Here is a 17,109-nt window from a genome sequence, read left to right on the forward strand (position 1 = left end):
TGGGAACTTGGGGTTTATTGCCAAGGGCCTGGGTGCAGGGGCCTTTTGGAACATGGGCTTTATTGCAGAGGGAACTTGGGCTTTATTGGCAAGGGCCTGGGTGCAGGGGCCTTTTGGAACTTGGGGTTTATTGCCAAGGGCCTGGGTGCAGGGGCCTTTGGGAACTTGGGGTTTATTGCCAAGGGCCTGGGTGCAGGGGCCTTTGGGAACTTGGGGTTTATTGCCAAGGGCCTGGGTGCAGGGGCCTTAGGAACGTGGGGTTTATTGCAGAGGGAACTTGGGGTTTATTGCCAAGGGGCATGGTGCAGGGGCTTTTTGGAACTTGGGGTTTATTGCCAAGGGCCTGGGTGCTGGGGCTCTTCATCAGCAAAGAGAAGCGCTGCTAATAAATTTCATCTGGTTAATAAACAGTCATAAGACAGCATGTAGCTCCTGATTTGTGCCTTCTGTAAAGCTGAGGCTCCAGGTTACTACGAAACTTCTGCTCCTTGCTGATGCTCCTGGGAGTGTTGTGTAAGAGCTGAGCTTTCTGACAGGCAGCCAGTGTGTGAGGTGAATCTGTGTCTGGCCCCTGGCAAACAAACACTGAGCAGGGAGAAACCTCCTTTGTGGCAGGTAGGGTGTGCTGGTGGGAGAGGGCAAATAGAGGCAGCAAGTGTGGAAGCTGTGCTGAAGGAAAAGCAAGTTTCTTTAGTGCTGCATTGTGCTGATCCCTGTGCCTGCAGCAGTGCCAGTGACTTGAACTGAAGGGATTGTCATGGCTGGGTGAGGGCAGGATAAATCTGCTGTTGGGAGGAGATGGAGCCTCCCTGCTCTGAAATCTGCTGAGTCCTCTTCAGACTTTCAGTCCTTTGCAGTGTGGTGGTCACTGTTTTCTTCCCCCCTGCTCTGCTTGTCCCCACAGCCTTGGGTGGTGCCTGGCTGTGCCCTCCTGAGCGCTCCCTTGGGCAGCGGCCATGACGGCGGCGTTCATGAACAATTCGGACAGCGAGGAGGAGCCCTGCAATGAGAGAACATCCCTGATGTCTGCAGAGAGCCCTCCTGTTCCCTCCTACCAGCATGGCCTGCCAGCCTCAGAGGCAGGGCAAGCACAGGCACACAGGGTAGGTGTGTGGTGACAGAAGCAGTCCTGCTCCCCCTCCATCCCTCCTGCCAGGCTGCATTCTAGCATTGGCTTTGGTGTTGTTTCACTGATGTCACACGCAGCCAGCAGCAGCACTGCCTGTTGCCACTTGCTCCACTCTGACTTTTCCCCATCGATATAGTGCTCCCTTTTCCTTCCTTTTGATCAAGATTCCAAATCAGGCTTTTCATCAGGACCTGATGCAGATAGGACTGTTGCAGGACATCCTTTTTAGCCTTCTTGTCTGCTCTGGTCAGATGCAGCTGATGTTAGAACAGAATCTAGTCCAGCCTGTTGGATATTCCTACACTTCATCCATGCTGCATAAATTCCGTTCAAACACAGGCTTCTGTCTGGTCAGTGTCAGCTTCTTCCTCTGAATCCTAACAGCGCCTTCGAGGCAGGAAGAAGTTGGTTTCTTCTGATAAGAGGGCAATCAATTCTTCTTCTCTGAAAGATTGAGGTGTCCTGTGGCTGCTATCTTGCTGCAAGTCCTTTCTTTTTAAAAGAAGAATCCTACATGGCATCGTTTCTATTTTAACATTTATTCTAACCTAAAACTATATTTAACACAGTACTTAAGAGAATGAATACAGCATTACTTTCTAACACAACATATATAGTATTCCTTTTAATCTTTGCAAAAAGCCACTCATAAAATACATGCATTTTTCACAGCAGAGTAGGCAGCTAAGACGTCCTAAAAAGTAACAATTGGCCCAGCTGCCACCATCAGAGCGCTGAGAGCTTTGGCTGTCCTGCTCTCCCTGCCCCACTCGTGCTGTGTGGGCTCCTTGCTGCTCCTTCCCCCAGGCCCTGGGGAGGGAGGGACAGCTGAGGCTGCTGGCTGGCTCCCGTGTCCTTGCGGGTGTTTTTATTTTTTTATTTTTATTTTTCAAATTTTATTTTTATTTTTTCATTTGTGTATTTTATTTTTGGAATTATTGACGTTTCCTGAAGGGTATTTAGGGTTTCTTTACCGGGGCTCTACGCCGATTGCGGAGGCTGAACGCCGTTTGCGCAGGCTCTACGCCGTTTGCGGAGGCTGTAAGCCAAATGCTCAGCCGCACGCCGACTGCGCAGGCGCGCGCCGTTTGCGCAGGCTTTACGCCGATTGCGCAGGATTTACGCCGATTGCGTAGGCTCTACGGCAAATGCTCAGCCGCACGCCGACTGCGCAGGCGCGCGCCGATCGCGCTGGCTCTACGCCAAGGGCTCAGCCGCACGCCGACTGCGCAGGCGCAAGCCGATTTCGCAGGCTGTACGCCAAATGCTCAGCCGCTCGCCGACTGCGCAGGCGCGCGCCGTTTGCGCAGGCTCTACGCCGTTTGCGCAGGCTTCACGCCGATATCGTAGGCTCTACGGCAAATGCTCAGCCGGACGCCGACTGCGCAGGCGCACGCCGATTGCGGAGGCTGTACGCCGATATCGTAGGCTCTACGGCAAATGCTCAGCCGGACGCCGACTGCGCAGGTGCACGCCGATTGCGGAGGCTGTACGCCGACTGCGCAGGCTGTACGCCGTTTGCGCAGGCTCTACGCCGATTGCGCCGAACTTGGAACAATTTCCAGCACCTCAAGGGCTACAGAAGAGCTGCAGAGGGACTTTTTACAGGCACGTGCAATTGTAGGACAAGGGGGAATGACTTTAAACTGACAAGGGAATGTTTTCAATTGGATAGTAGGCAGAAATTCTTCACCGTGAGGGTGCTGATGCTCTGGAACATCTTGCTCAGGGAAGTCTGACCTTGGTCCCTGGTGTTCTTGCCTTCTTCTAGCCATTCAGTGGTGGCTGGGAGCTGGGATTAACTTCTTAAAACAATGGAAAAAACTTGCATCTATGAATTTGATGCGTATTGAATATTGGCCTTTAAAGCCTGCTTCTTTTTTCTTTTTTTTTTTATACTAATATGTAGAGCCTCTTTGACACCTGTCCTTTTAGGGTCAGGTGTTCTTAGGAGCTTAAGATTAGACTTAATTTACTGCAGACTGTTCAGACCTTGCTGGGAGGTGGCAAGAGATCAGCCAAGAGTATCAGAATGATCCCCTCTGGCCTATTTGTATTTCTGTACAAGCAGTGATGATCTTTCCTCTAAGCGCCTCTTGGCTTTAGGCGGGGCTTGAAAAAACAGAAATCTCCCAGACATCCAAGTGAATGAAATGAATAATGTATTGAAGAAGTAAAATTGCTTGGTATAGGGTCAAGTGAGACAGTCCTGGTGGCACGTCCTGCTGGATGGGAGGGAGGGAGGGAGGCAGTGGGGGTGCTCTGACACTCCTGCCCAGGCAATGCCTGGCCACAAAAACTGCTCCGGTATTCCTGAAAGGCTCTGAAGTGTGTCCTGTCCACAGCTCGTGTCCTCCATGCCCAGTTAATCCCAAGGTCCAAGGTTGTGTGGGCATGAGCTACAGGTCTGAGTTGTGCCCATTTGTGTTTTGTTTCTGTCAATGAAGTCCCTTTCGTTTTGTGCATGTCAGAGGAAGCAATTGAGGTGCAGCAGGTCTCTCTGGCAGGAGCCAGGGGATGGTTTTGGCTCTTGCAAAGATGAATCTGTTCCCTTTAGGTGCCAGTCCTTCCATCTCAACTGACGTGAGACTCCTCCACGCTTTTCTATTCCACCTCATTGCCCGGATCCATAACTCTGGTCAGGAAAAATTGCCTTCCAGCAGAGGGAAGAGATTCATTGTTGCTGTGAGCAGAGTCCATGCAGGTTTGCCATGAGGTTTTAGCAAGGCAGCAGGAATTACAGGGCACATCTGGAGCTGATGAGCCATTTGGTTATCAGGCTGTTTCATGGCACAGTGTCAATAATCTCTCAGCACTCCATGAAGGGAGAGGCTTTCAGGGCATGCAGCTCTTGTTGGTTCATGACTGCCTCCTAATCCTCATTTTCACCGTGTGCTGATTCAAGGTCTCCCAGTGCTTTTTGCAGAGCACAACTGCAGAGCACAAGGTGATGAGAACTTCATGCCCTGCACTGCTCTGCACCTTTGAACAAGGCCAGCTCTTGCTGGGGTGTGATACTGGGGCTGTGAAGGTGACCCCCCCCCCCCCGACAGCAATGCCAGGTGGATGCTCCTGAGCCCTGGGCTCTGCAGGCTTGCACAGGAAAATGCTCACTCCTGAGCCTGGCTCCTGGCTGAGAGGTTTCATGTGGGTGTCTGTCAGTTCATTTCTGTGCTTCACCTATTGTAGTTCCTCAGATGAAGAAGTCAATCTTTTCTAAAGTTCTAATGTGAGAGCTAAAATCCCTCTTGTAGTGCAGAGCAGCAGCAATTTGCCAGCCCAGCTCCATCCTGGGGCTGTGCCCATGTCCTGGCAGGGGGTTTGGTTGCTGCTGGCCCTGCTGGCACAGAGACCTTGTCCTTTGCTGGGGCATTGCAAGGAAAGGGAGGAAGAAGGGCTCAGAGTCCATCTTGGGTGATGCTGCTCTTCCCTGGCTGCCAAAAGGAAGGGAATCTGCTGGCTTCATCTGCAGAGCCCCAGATTGCCAGAGGTGGGAAGGGACGATGGTGATGCTGATGATGGCTGAAGGTGCAAAGCCTCTGTTTTCTGTGCTGTGAACCACAAGGCTGGTGCACAAAATGCTCATCAAATGCAGAAATGAAGCTCATTCAGGCAGTTGTCTTTCCAGGGTGTCAGTCTGTCAGTGAAAGCTGTACCCAAGCTGGCCTCTCCCAAGCAGTTCTGCATTTTGGCAGGGTTTACAAGCTCTGTTTCCATTGGGCCATCAGTTCAGCCCAGCATGCCTGGAGCCTGCAATTCCTGATAGACAAACAGCTGTGCTCTGCTTCCCCCACTCTGGCCAGGTCTTGCTTCTCCCTCCCCAGACACTCCAGGGGGCCACAAAACCTGCATTTGTCTCGGTGAAAATGTGCTGAGGGTGGTGAGAAGTTGCACTCCGGGTTGTTTCCAGCACAGGATGCAGAAATGTCCTTTTGTGCTCTCCATAACCAGCAGCAGTTGGAGGCTGCAGGAGTGTTTGGAAGCAGCAGGGCTGTGTTTGCTGCAGTCTTCCTGATTTCCCTGAGGGATCTGCTTTTGGCTTTGCTAGAGGTTGGTGTTGGGGCTACAGGAATGTTCACGCAGCTTCAGCTCTTAAAGCCTTTGGAAAGGATCTGGTTTTGCTCCAGCTGTGAGCTCTCCATCCTTCCAGAGCAGCCTCTTAAACCAACTCCTGCCGGTCAGGGACAGAGCCAGTGCCTTGTTTGCTCACTTGTGAGGAAACAGCTCTGCAGAAATTCCCAAGTCTCTCTGTAAACAGCTCCTCACTGAGGTGCTGCCCTTCAGGCTTTGGTTGTGAAGGGTGTGAGGAAAGCAAGCAGCTCTGAAGCAGATGAGCCCCCTCTTGCCTGTTGGAGTGTTGGATAAAGCAAAGATGAACCTTCAAGGTCCCTTCCCAGCCAAACCAGTCCATGGTTCTTTGGCCTGGAGGCAAGGGTGCACCTGTCACCTCATTTCTCTGCACAGAGAAAAGCAAGGCACAATTCTTCCCAAGAATATTTCTGGGATTCACATTCTCTGAACCTCGGAGGAAGGAAAAACCATTCTTATCTCCTTTGCTGTGTTTGTGCCAAAGTTGAATGCAACATGGAGATTGTTTATCCACAGTGATGGTGTTTTGTGTCCTTGGCCTGTCAGGGCCAGGGGGGTGTGTGTGTGTGGGGACTGTTGGGTGACAGTCCCAAGTTCTGTGCAGTGTGAGCAGGGTTGAGTGCTTGGCAGGTTCAGTTTAGGTGTAATGTAATATAGTATAATAAAGTCATTAATTAGCCTTCTGATAAGGCAGCATGCAGATTGGAAATATTTGCACATATGATACTAAAGCACACATGAGCCACCTTTCTGAGAGACAAAGACACAAGACTTGGCCCATCCCTAACTTAGGACACAGCTAAAAACTAATAGAGATTTTTTTATCCAATTTTGAAGAACTCTCTAAAACTAATGGCAGATGATCCAGTTATTTTTTCTGGCAAGCTTCCGTGCAAAATTTCCTGCAGATGCTGGCTCAGAGAGATGGAGATTTGAGAGGAGGGGGAAGAACAAAGTGCCATAGGGCATTATTGGATGAGCCTTGCAAGGTTTCTGCAAGCTTCTCTTGCCAGGTTGATGAACCTTGTGCTTGTTCCCTTCAGTTTTGCTCAGTGTTTGAACCCTGCTTTATCTCCTGTGGTCCAGATGACAACATTTACCCATCTTTAGAAAATTCAGTGGGATGCTCTTCAAACAAGGGGTGACTTTGCAGCAGTGAGGGCAGCAAGTTGATGGTTTTACCTCAATCTATAGTTTTTCAATATTGCTAGAGAAAGTGCTTTTCTGTGAAATGTCCTCTTTGGTGAGATCATGCAAATTTAGTGCTGGCTGGTGCTTCCATAAGATGAAGAGTAAGAATAACTCAGGAATGTTTCATCATTTGTCTCTGCGCTGGTCAGAAATGGTAATTTGAGCTCCAATCTGTGGAAATGTAGCAAAAGGATTTGGACATTCAGAGGATAAAAATAGAAAAAAATGCTTTGGAAGGATTTTCCCTTGCTAGTGAGTGACTTTCGACCTGTAGGAGCGTCGGGGGGTAGCGCGGTCGGGAGAGACGGAGCCGAGAGATCTCTGAAGCCAGGTCATGGAACTTGGGGTTTATTGCCAAGGGCCTGGGTGCAGGGGCCTTTGGGAACTTGGGGTTTATTGCAGAGGGTACTTGGGGTTTATTGCCAAGGGCCCGGGTGCAGGGGCCTTTGGGAACTTGGGGTTTATTGCCAAGGGCCTGGGTGCAGGGGCCTTTGGGAACTTGGGGTTTATTGCCAAGGGCCCGGGTGCAGGGGCCTTTGGGAACTTGGGGTTTATTGCCAAGGGCCTGGGTGCAGGGGCCTTAGGAACGTGGGGTTTATTGCAGAGGGAACTTGGGGTTTATTGCCAGGGGCCATGGTGCAGGGGCTTTTTGGAACTTGGGGTTTATTGCCAAGGGCCTGGGTGCTGGGGCTCTTCATCAGCAATGAGAAGCGCTGCTAATAAATTTCATCTGGTTAATAAACAGTCATAAGACAGCATGTAGCTCCTGATTAGTGCCTTCTGTAAAGCTGAGGTTCCAGGTTCCTACGAAACTTCTGCTCCTTGCTGATGCTCCTGGGAGTGTTGTGTAAGAGCTGAGCTTTCTGTGTCTGGCCCCTGGCAAACAAACACTGAGCAGGGAGAAACCTCCTTTGTGGCAGGTAAGGTGTGCTGGTGGGAGAGGGCAAATAGAGGCAGCAAGTGTGGAAGCTGTGCTGAAGGAAAAGCAAGTTTCTTTAGTGCTGCATTGTGCTGATCCCTGTGCCTGCAGCAGTGCCAGTGACTTGAACTGAAGGGATTGTCATGGCTGGGTGAGGGCAGGATAAATCTGCTGTTAGGAGGAGATGGAGCTTCCCTGCTCTGAAATCTGCTGAGTCCTCTTCAGACTTTCAGTCCTTTGCAGTGTGGTGGTCACTGTTTTCTTCCCCCCTGCTCTGCTTGTCCCCACAGCCTTGGGTGGTGCCTGGCTGTGCCCTCCTGAGCGCTCCCTTGGGCAGCGGCCATGACGGCGTTCATGAACAATTCGGACAGCGAGGAGGAGCCCTGCAATGAGAGAACATCCCTGATGTCTGCAGAGAGCCCTCCTGTTCCCTCCTACCAGCATGGCCTGCCAGCCTCAGAGGCAGGGCAAGCACAGGCACACAGGGTAGGTGTGTGGTGACAGAAGCAGTCCTGCTCCCCCTCCATCCCTCCTGCCAGGCTGCATTCTAGCATTGGCTTTGGTGTTGTTTCACTGATGTCACACGCAGCCAGCAGCAGCACTGCCTGTTGCCACTTGCTCCACTCTGACTTTTCCCCATAGATATAGTGCTCCCTTTTCCTTCCTTTTGATCAAGATTCCAAATCAGGCTTTTCATCAGGACCTGATGCAGATAGGACTGTCGCAGGACATCCTTTTTAGCCTTCTTGTCTGCTCTGGTCAGATGCAGCTGATGTTAGAACAGAATCTAGTCCAGCCTGTTGCATATTCCTACACTTCATCCATGCTGCATAAATTCCATTCAAACACAGGCTTCTGTCTGGTCAGTGTCAGCTTCTTCCTCTGAATCCTAACAGCGCCTTCGAGGCAGGAAGAAGTTGGTTTCTTCTGATAAGAGGGCAATCAATTCTTCTTCTCTGAAAGATTGAGGTGTCCTGTGGCTGCTATCTTGCTGCAAGTCCTTTCTTTTTAAAAAAAGAATCCTACATGGCATCGTTTCTATTTTAACATTTATTCTAACCTAAAACTATATTTAACAGAGTACTTAAGAGAATGAATACAGCATTACTTTCTAACACAACATATATAGTATTCCTTTTAATCTTTGCAAAAAGCCACTCATAAAATACATGCATTTTTCACAGCAGAGTAGGCAGCTAAGACGTCCTAAAAAGTAACAATTGGCCCAGCTGCCACCATCAGCGCTGAGAGCTTTGGCTGTCCTGCTCTCCCTGCCCCACTCGTGCTGTGTGGGCTCCTTGCTGCTCCTTCCCCCAGGCCCTGGGGAGGGAGGCACAGCTGAGGCTGCTGGCTGGCTCCCGTGTCCTTGCGGGTGTTTTTATTTTTTAATTTTTATTTTTCAAATTTTATTTTTATTTTTTCATTTGTGTATTTTATTTTTGGAATTATTGACGTTTCCTGAAGGGTTTTTAGGGTTTCTTTGCCGGGGCTCTACGCCGATTGCGGAGGCTGAACGCCGTTTGCGCAGGCTCTACGCCGTTTGCGGAGGCTGTAAGCCAAATGCTCAGCCGCACGCCTACTGCGCAGGCGCGCGCCGTTTGCGCAGGCTTTACGCCGATTGCGCGGGATTTACGCCGATTGCGTAGGCTCTACGGCAAATGCTCAGCCGCTCGCCGACTGCGCAGGCGCGCGCCGATCGCGCTGGCTCTACGCCAAATGCTCAGCCGCACGCCGACTGCGCAGGCGCAAGCCGATTTCGCAGGCTGTACGCCAAATGCTCAGCCGCTCGCCGACTGCGCAGGCGCGCGCCGTTTGCGCAGGCTCTACGCCGATATCGTAGGCTCTACGGCAAATGCTCAGCCGGACGCCGACTGCGCAGGTGCACGCCGATTGCGGAGGCTGTACGCCGACTGCGCAGGCTCTACGCCGATCGCGCTGGCTCTACGCCAAATGCTGAGCCGCGCCGACTGCGCAGGCGCACGCCGTTTACGCAGCCTCTACGCCGTTTGCGCAGCCTCTACGCCGATCGCGCAGGCTGCACGCCGATTGCCAAGGCTCTATGCCAAATGCTCAGCCGCACGCCGACTGCGCAGGCTCTACGCCGTTTGCGCCGGCTCTACGCCGATTGCGCCGAACTTGGAACAATTTCCAGCACCTAAAGGGCTACAGAAGAGCTGCAGAGGGACTTTTTACAGGCACGTGCAATTGTAGGACAAGGGGGAATGACTTTAAACTGACAAAGGAATGTTTTCAATTGGATAGTAGGCAGAAATTCTTCACCGTGACGGTGCTGATGCTCTGGAACATCTTGCTCAGGGAAGTCTGACCTTGGTCCCTGGTGTTCTTGCCTTCTTCTAGCCATTCAGTGGTGGCTGGGAGCTGGGATTAACTTCTTAAAACAATGGAAAAAACTTGCATCTATGAATTTGATGCGTATTGAATATTGGCCTTTAAAGCCTGCTTCTTTTTTCTTTTTTTTTAATACTAATATGTAGAGCCTCTTTGTCTGGTATTGACTTCCATCCTTCCATTCCTGGGACATCCACGCCAGAGGAGGTGACCCTTTGTCAAACACCTGTCCTTTTAGGGTCCGGTGTTCTTAGGAGCTTAAGATTAGACTTAATTTACTGCAGACTGTTCAGACCTTGCTGGGAGGTGGCAAGAGATCAGCCAAGAGTATCAGAATGATCCCCTCTGGCCTATTTGTATTTCTGTACAAGCAGTGATGATCTTTCCTCTAAGCGCCTCTTGGCTTTAGGCGGGGCTTGAAAAAACAGAAATCTCCCAGACATCCAAGTGAATGAAATGAATAATGTATTGAAGAAGTAAAATTGCTTGACATAGGGTCAAGTGAGACAGTCCTGGTGGCACATCCTGCTGGATGGGAGGGAGGGAGGCAGTGGGGGTGCTCTGACACTCCTGCCCAGGCAATGCCTGGCCACAAAAACTGCTCCGGTATTCCTGAAAGGCTCTGAAGTGTGTCCTGTCCACAGCTCATGTCCTCCATGCCCAGTTAATCCCAAGGTCCAAGGTTGTGTGGGCATGAGCTACAGGTCTGAGTTGTGCCCATTTGTGTTTTGTTTCTGTCAATGAAGTCCCTTTCGTTTTGTGCATGTCAGAGGAAGCAATTGAGGTGCAGCAGGTCTCTCTGGCAGGAGCCAGGGGATGGTTTTGGCTCTTGCAAAGATGAATCTGTTCCCTTTAGGTGCCAGTCCTTCCATCTCAACTGACGTGAGACTCCTCCACGCTTTTCTATTCCACCTCATTGCCCGGATCCATAACTCTGGTCAGGAAAAATTGCCTTCCAGCAGAGGGAAGAGATTCATTGTTGCTGTGAGCAGAGTCCATGCAGGTTTGCCATGAGGTTTTAGCAAGGCAGCAGGAATTAAAGGGCACATCTGGAGCTGATGAGCCATTTGGTTATCAGGCTCTTTCATGGCACAGTGTCAATAATCTCTCAGCACTCCATGAAGGGAGAGGCTTTCAGGGCATGCAGCTCTTGTTGGTTCATGACTGCCTCCTAATCCTCATTTTCACCGTGTGCTGATTCAAGGTCTCCCAGTGCTTTTTGCAGAGCACAACTGCAGAGCACAAGGTGATGAGAACTTCATGCCCTGCACTGCTCTGCACCTTTGAACAAGGCCAGCTCTTGCTGGGGTGTGATACTGGGGCTGTGAAGGTGACCCCCCCCGACAGCAATGCCAGGTGGATGCTCCTGAGCCCTGGGCTCTGCAGGCTTGCACAGGAAAATGCTCACTCCTGAGCCTGGCTCCTGGCTGAGAGGTTTCATTTGGGTGTCTGTCAGTTCATTTCTGTGCCTCACCTATTGTAGTTCCTCAGATGAAGAAGTCAATCTTTTCTAAAGTTGTAATGTGAGAGCTAAAATCCCTCTTGTAGTGCAGAGGCAGCAGCAATTTGCCAGCCCAGCTCCATCCTGGGGCTGTGCCCATGTCCTGCCAGGGGGTTTGGTTGCTGCTGGCCCTGCTGGCACAGAGACCTTGTCCTTTGCTGGGGCATTGCAAGGAAAGGGAGGAAGAAGGGCTCAGAGTCCATCTTGGGTGATGCTGCTCTTCCATGGCTGCCAAAAGGAAGGGAATCTGCTGGCTTCATCTGCAGAGCCCCAGGTTGCCAGAGGTGGGAAGGGACGATGGTGATGCTGATGATGGCTGAAGGTGCAAAGCCTCTGTTTTCTGTGCTGTGAACCACAAGGCTGGTGCACAAAATGCTCATCAAATGCAGAAATGAAGCTCATTCTGGCAGTTGTCTTTCCAGGGTGTCAGTCTGTCAGTGAAAGCTGTACCCAAGCTGGCCTCTCCCAAGCAGTTCTGTATTTTGGCAGGGTTTACAAGCTCTGTTTCCATTGGGACATCAGTTCAGCCCAGCATGCCTGGAGCCTGCAATTCCTGATAGACAAACAGCTGTGCTCTGCTTCCCCCACTCTGGCCAGGTCTTGCTTCTCCCTCCCCAGACACTCCAGGGGGCCACAAAACCTGCATTTGTCTCGGTGAAAATGTGCTGAGGGTGGTGAGAAGTTGCACTCCAGGTTGTTTCCAGCACAGGATGCAGAAATGTCCTTTTGTGCTCTCCATAACCAGCAGCAGTTGGAGGCTGCAGGAGTGTTTGGAAGCAGCAGGGCTGTGTTTGCTCCAGTCTTCCTGATTTCCCTGAGGGATCTGCTTTTGGCTTTGCTAGAGGTTGGTGTTGGGGCTACAGGAATGTTCAAGCAGCTTCAGCTCTTAAAGCCTTTGGAAAGGATCTGGTTTTGCTCCAGCTGTGAGCTCTCCATCCTTCCAGAGCAGCCTCTTAAACCAACTCCTGCTGGTCAGGGACAGAGCCAGTGCCTTGTTTGCTCACTTGTGAGGAAACAGCTCTGCAGAAATTCCCAAGTCTCTCTGTAAACAGCTCCTCACTGAGGTGCTGCCCTTCAGGCTTTGGTTGTGAAGGGTGTGAGGAAAGCAAGCATCTCTGAAGCAGATGAGCCCCCTCTTGCCTGTTGGAGTGTTGGATAAAGCAAAGATGAACCTTCAAGGTCCCTTCCCAGCCAAACCAGTCCATGGTTCTTTGGCCTGGAGGCAAGGGTGCACCTGTCACCTCATTTCTCTGCACAGAGAAAAGCAAGGCACAATTCTTCCCAAGAATATTTCTGGGATTCACATTCTCTGAACCTCGGAGGAAGGAAAAACCATTCTTATCTCCTTTGCTGTGTTTGTGCCAAAGTTGAATGCAACATGGAGATGGTTTACCCACAGTGATAGTGTTTTGTGTCCTTGGCCTGTCAGGGCCAGGGGGGTGTGTGTGTGAGGGGACTGTTGGGTGACAGTCCCAAGTTCTGTGCAGTGTGAGCAGGGTTGAGTGCTTGGCCGATTCAGTTTAGATGTAATGTAATATAGTATAATAAAGTCATTAATTAGCCTTCTGATAAGGCAGCATGAAGATTGGAAATATTTGCACATATGATACTAAAGCACACATGAGCCACCTTTCTGAGAGACAAAGACACAAGACTTGGCCCATCCCTCACTTAGGACACAGCTAAAAACTAATAGAGATTTTTTTAACCTATTTTGAAGAACTCTCTAAAACTAATGGCAGATGATCCAGTACTTTTTTTCTGGCAAGCTTCCGTGCAAAATTTCCTGCAGATGCTGGCTCAGAGAGATGGAGATTTGAGAGGAGGGGGAAGAACAAAGTGCCATAGGGCTTTATTGGATGAGCCTTGCAAGGTTTCTGCAAGCTTCTCTTGCAAGGTTGATGAACCTTGTGCTTGTTCCCTTCAGTTTTGCTCAGTGTTTGAACCCTGCTTTATCTCCTGTGGTCCAGATGACAACATTTACACATCTTTAGAAAATTCAGTGGGATGCTCTTCAAACAACGGGTGACTTTGCAGCAGTGAGGGCAGCAAGTTGATGGTTTTACCTCAATCTATAGTTTTTCAATATTGCTCGAGAAAGTGCTTTTCTGTGAAATGTCCTCTGTGGTGAGATCATGCAAATTTCGTGCTGGCTGGTGCTTCCATAAGATGAAGAGTAAGAATAACTCAGGAATGTTTCATCATTTGCCTCTGCGCTGGTCAGAAATGGTAATTTGAGCTCCAATCTGTGGAAATGTAGCAAAAGGATTTGGACATGCAGAGGATAAAAATAGAAAAAAATGCTTTGGAAGGATTTTCCCTTGCTAGTGAGTGACTTTCGACCTGCAGGAGCGTCGGGGGGTAGCACGGTCGGGAGAGACGGAGCCGAGAGATCTCTGAAGCCAGGTCATGGAACTTGGGGTTTATTGACAAGGGCTTGGGTGCAGGGGCCTTTGGGAACTTGGGGTTTTTTTTGCCAAGTGCCTGGGTGCAGGGGCCTTTTGGAATTAGGGGTTTATTGCCAAGGGCCTGAGTGCAGGGGCCTCTGGGAACTTTGGGTTTATTGTCAAGGGCCGGGGTGCAGGGGCCTTTGGGAACTTGGGGTTTATTGCAGAGGGAACTTGGGGTTTATTGCCAAGGGCCTGGGTGCAGGGGCCTTTGGGAACTTGGGGTTTATTTCAGAGGGAACATGGGGTTTATTGCCAAGGGCCTGGGTGCAGGGGCCTTTGGGAACTTTGGGTTTTTATTGCCAAGGGCCTGGGTGCAGGGGCATTTGGGAACTTGGGGTTTATTGCCAAGGGCCTGGCTGCAGGGGCCTTTGGGAACTTGGGATTTATTGCCAAGGGCCTGGGTGCAGGGGCCTTTTGGAACTTGGGGTTTATTGCCAAGGGCCTGGGTGCAGGGGCCTTTGGGAACTTGGGGTTTATTGCAGAGGGAACTTGGGGTTTATTTCCAAGGGCTTGGTGCAGGGGCCTTTGGGAACTTGGGGTTTTTATTGCCAAGTGCCTGGTTGCAAGGGCCTTTGGGAACTTGGAGTTTATTGCCAAGGGCCTGGTTTCAGGGGCCTTTGGGAACTTGGGGTTTATTGCCAAGGGCCTGGGTGCAGGGGCCTTTGGGAACTTGGGATTTATTGCCAAGGGCCTGGGTGCAGGGGCCTTTTGGAACTTGGGGTTTATTGCCAAGGGCCTGGGTGCAGGGGCCTTTGGGAACTTGGGGTTTATTGCAGAGGGAACTTGGGATTTATTGCCAAGGGCCATGGTGCAGGGGCCTTTGGGAACTTGGGGTTTATTGCCAAGGGCCTGGGTGCAGGGACCTTTGGGAACTTGGGATTTATTGCCAAGGGCCTGGGTGCTGGGGCTCTTCATCAGCAAAGAGAAGCGCTGCTAATAAATTTCATCTGGTTAATAAACAGTCATAAGACAGCATGTAGCTCCTGATTTGTGCCTTCTGTAAAGCTGAGGCTCCAGGTTCCTAAGAAACTTCTGCTCCTTGCTGATGCTCCTGGGAGTGTTGTGTAAGAGCTGAGCTTCCTGACAGGCAGCCAGTGTGTGAGGTGAATCTGTGTCTGGCCCCTGGCAAACAAACACTGAGCAGGGAGAAACCTCCTTTGTGGCAGGGAAGGAGTGCTGGTGGGAGAGGGCAAATAGAGGCAGCAAGTGTGGAAGCTGTGCTGAAGGAAAAGCAAGTTTCTTTAGTGCTGCATTGTGCTGATAGCTGTGCCTGCAGCAGTGCCAGTGACTTGAACTGAAGGGATTGTCATGGCTGGGTGAGGGCAGGATAAATCTGCTGTTGGGAGGAGATGGAGCCTCCCTGCTCTGAAATCTGCTGAGTCCTCTTCAGACTTTCAGTCCTTTGCAGTGTGGTGTTCACTGTTTTCTTCCCCCCTGCTCTGCTTGTCCCCACGGCCTTGGGTGGTGCCTGGCTGTGCCCTCCTGAGCGCTCCCTTGGGCAGCGGCCATGACGGCGGCGTTCATGAACAATTCGGACAGCGAGGAGGAGCCCTGCAATGAGAGAACATCCCTGATGTCTGCAGAGAGCCCTCCTGTTCCCTCCTACCAGCATGGCCTGCCAGCCTCAGAGGCAGGGCAAGCACAGGCACACAGGGTAGGTGTGTGGTGACAGAAGCAGTCCTGCTCCCCCTCCATCCCTCCTGCCAGGCTGCATTCTAGGATTGGCTTTGGTGTTGTTTCACTGATGTCACACGCAGCCAGCAGCAGCACTGCCTGTTGCCACTTGCTCCACTCTGACTTTTCCCCATAGATATAGTGCTCCCTTTTCCTTCCTTTTGATCAAGATTCCAAATCAGGCTTTTCATCAGGACCTGATGCAGATAGGACTGTCGCAGGACATCCTTTTTAGCCTTCTTGTCTGCTCTGGTCAGATGCAGCTGATGTTAGAACAGAATCTAGTCCAGCCTGTTGCATATTCCTACACTTCATCCATGCTGCATAAATTCCATTCAAACACAGGCTTCTGTCTGGTCAGTGTCAGCTTCTTCCTCTGAATCCTAACAGCGCCTTCGAGGCAGGAAGAAGTTGGTTTCTTCTGATAAGAGGGCAATCAGTTCTTCTTCTCTGAAAGATTGAGGTGTCCTGTGGCTGCTATCTTGCTGCAAGTCCTTTCTTTTTAAAAAAAGAATCCTACATGGCATCGTTTCTATTTTAACATTTATTCTAACCTAAAACTATATTTAACACAGTACTTAAGAGAATGAATACAGCATTACTTTCTAACACAACATATATACTATTCCTTTTAATCTTTGCAAAAAGCCACTCATAAAATACATGCATTTTTCACAGCAGAGTAGGCAGCTAAGACATCCTAAAAAGTAACAATTGGCCCAGCTGCCAGCATCAGCGCTGAGAGCTTTGGCTGTCCTGCTCTCCCTGCCCCATTCGTGCTGTGTGGGCTCCTTGCTGCTCCTTCCCCCAGGCCCTGGGGAGGGAGGCACAGCTGAGGCTGCTGGCTGGCTCCCGTGTCCTTGCGGGTGTTTTTATTTTTTTATTTTTATTTTTCAAATTTTATTTTTATTTTTTCATTTCTGTATTTTATTTTTGGAATTATTGACGTTTCCTGAAGGGTTTTTAGGGTTTCTTTAGCGGGGCTCTACGCCGATTGCGGAGGCTGAACGCCGTTTGCGCAGGCTCTACGCCGTTTGCGGAGGCTGTAAGCCAAATCCTGAGCCGCACGCCTACTGCGCAGGCGCGCGCCGTTTGCGCAGGCTTTACGCCGATTGCGCAGGATTTACGCCGATTTCGCAGGCTCTACGGCAAATGCTCAGCCGCACGCCGACTGCTCAGGCGCGCGCCGATCGCGCTGGCTCTACGCCAAAGGCTCAGCCGCACGCCGACTGCGCAGGCGCAAGCCGATTTCGCAGGCTGTACGCCAAATGCTCAGCCGCTCGCCGACTGCGCAGGCGCGCGCCGTTTGCGCAGCCTCTACGCCGTTTACGCAGGCTCTACGCCGATATCGTAGGCTCTACGGCAAATGCTCAGCCGGACGCCGACTGCGCAGGCGCACGCCGATTGCGGAGGCTGTACGCCGACTGCGCAGGCTCTACGCCGATCGCGCTGGCTCTACGCCAAATGCTCAGCCGCGCGCCGACTGCGCAGGCGCACGCCGTTTGCGCAGCCTCTACGCCGTTTGCGCAGCCTCTACGCCGATTGCGCAGGCTGCACGCCGATTGCCAAGGCTCTATTCCAAATGCTCAGCCGCACGCCGACTGCGCAGGCTGTACGCCGTTTGCGCAGGCTCTACGCCGATTGCGCCGAACTTGGAACAATTCCCAGCACCTCAAGGGCTACAGAAGAGCTGCAGAGGGACTTTTTACAGGCACGTGCAATTGTAGGACAAGGGGGAATGACTTTAAACTGACAAAGGAATGTTTTCAATTGGATAGTAGGCAGAAATTCTTCACCGTGAGGGTGC

The sequence above is a fragment of the Agelaius phoeniceus genome, chromosome 3 (genome assembly GCF_051311805.1).
Source record: "Agelaius phoeniceus isolate bAgePho1 chromosome 3, bAgePho1.hap1, whole genome shotgun sequence".
Lineage (NCBI taxonomy): Eukaryota > Metazoa > Chordata > Aves > Passeriformes > Icteridae > Agelaius > Agelaius phoeniceus.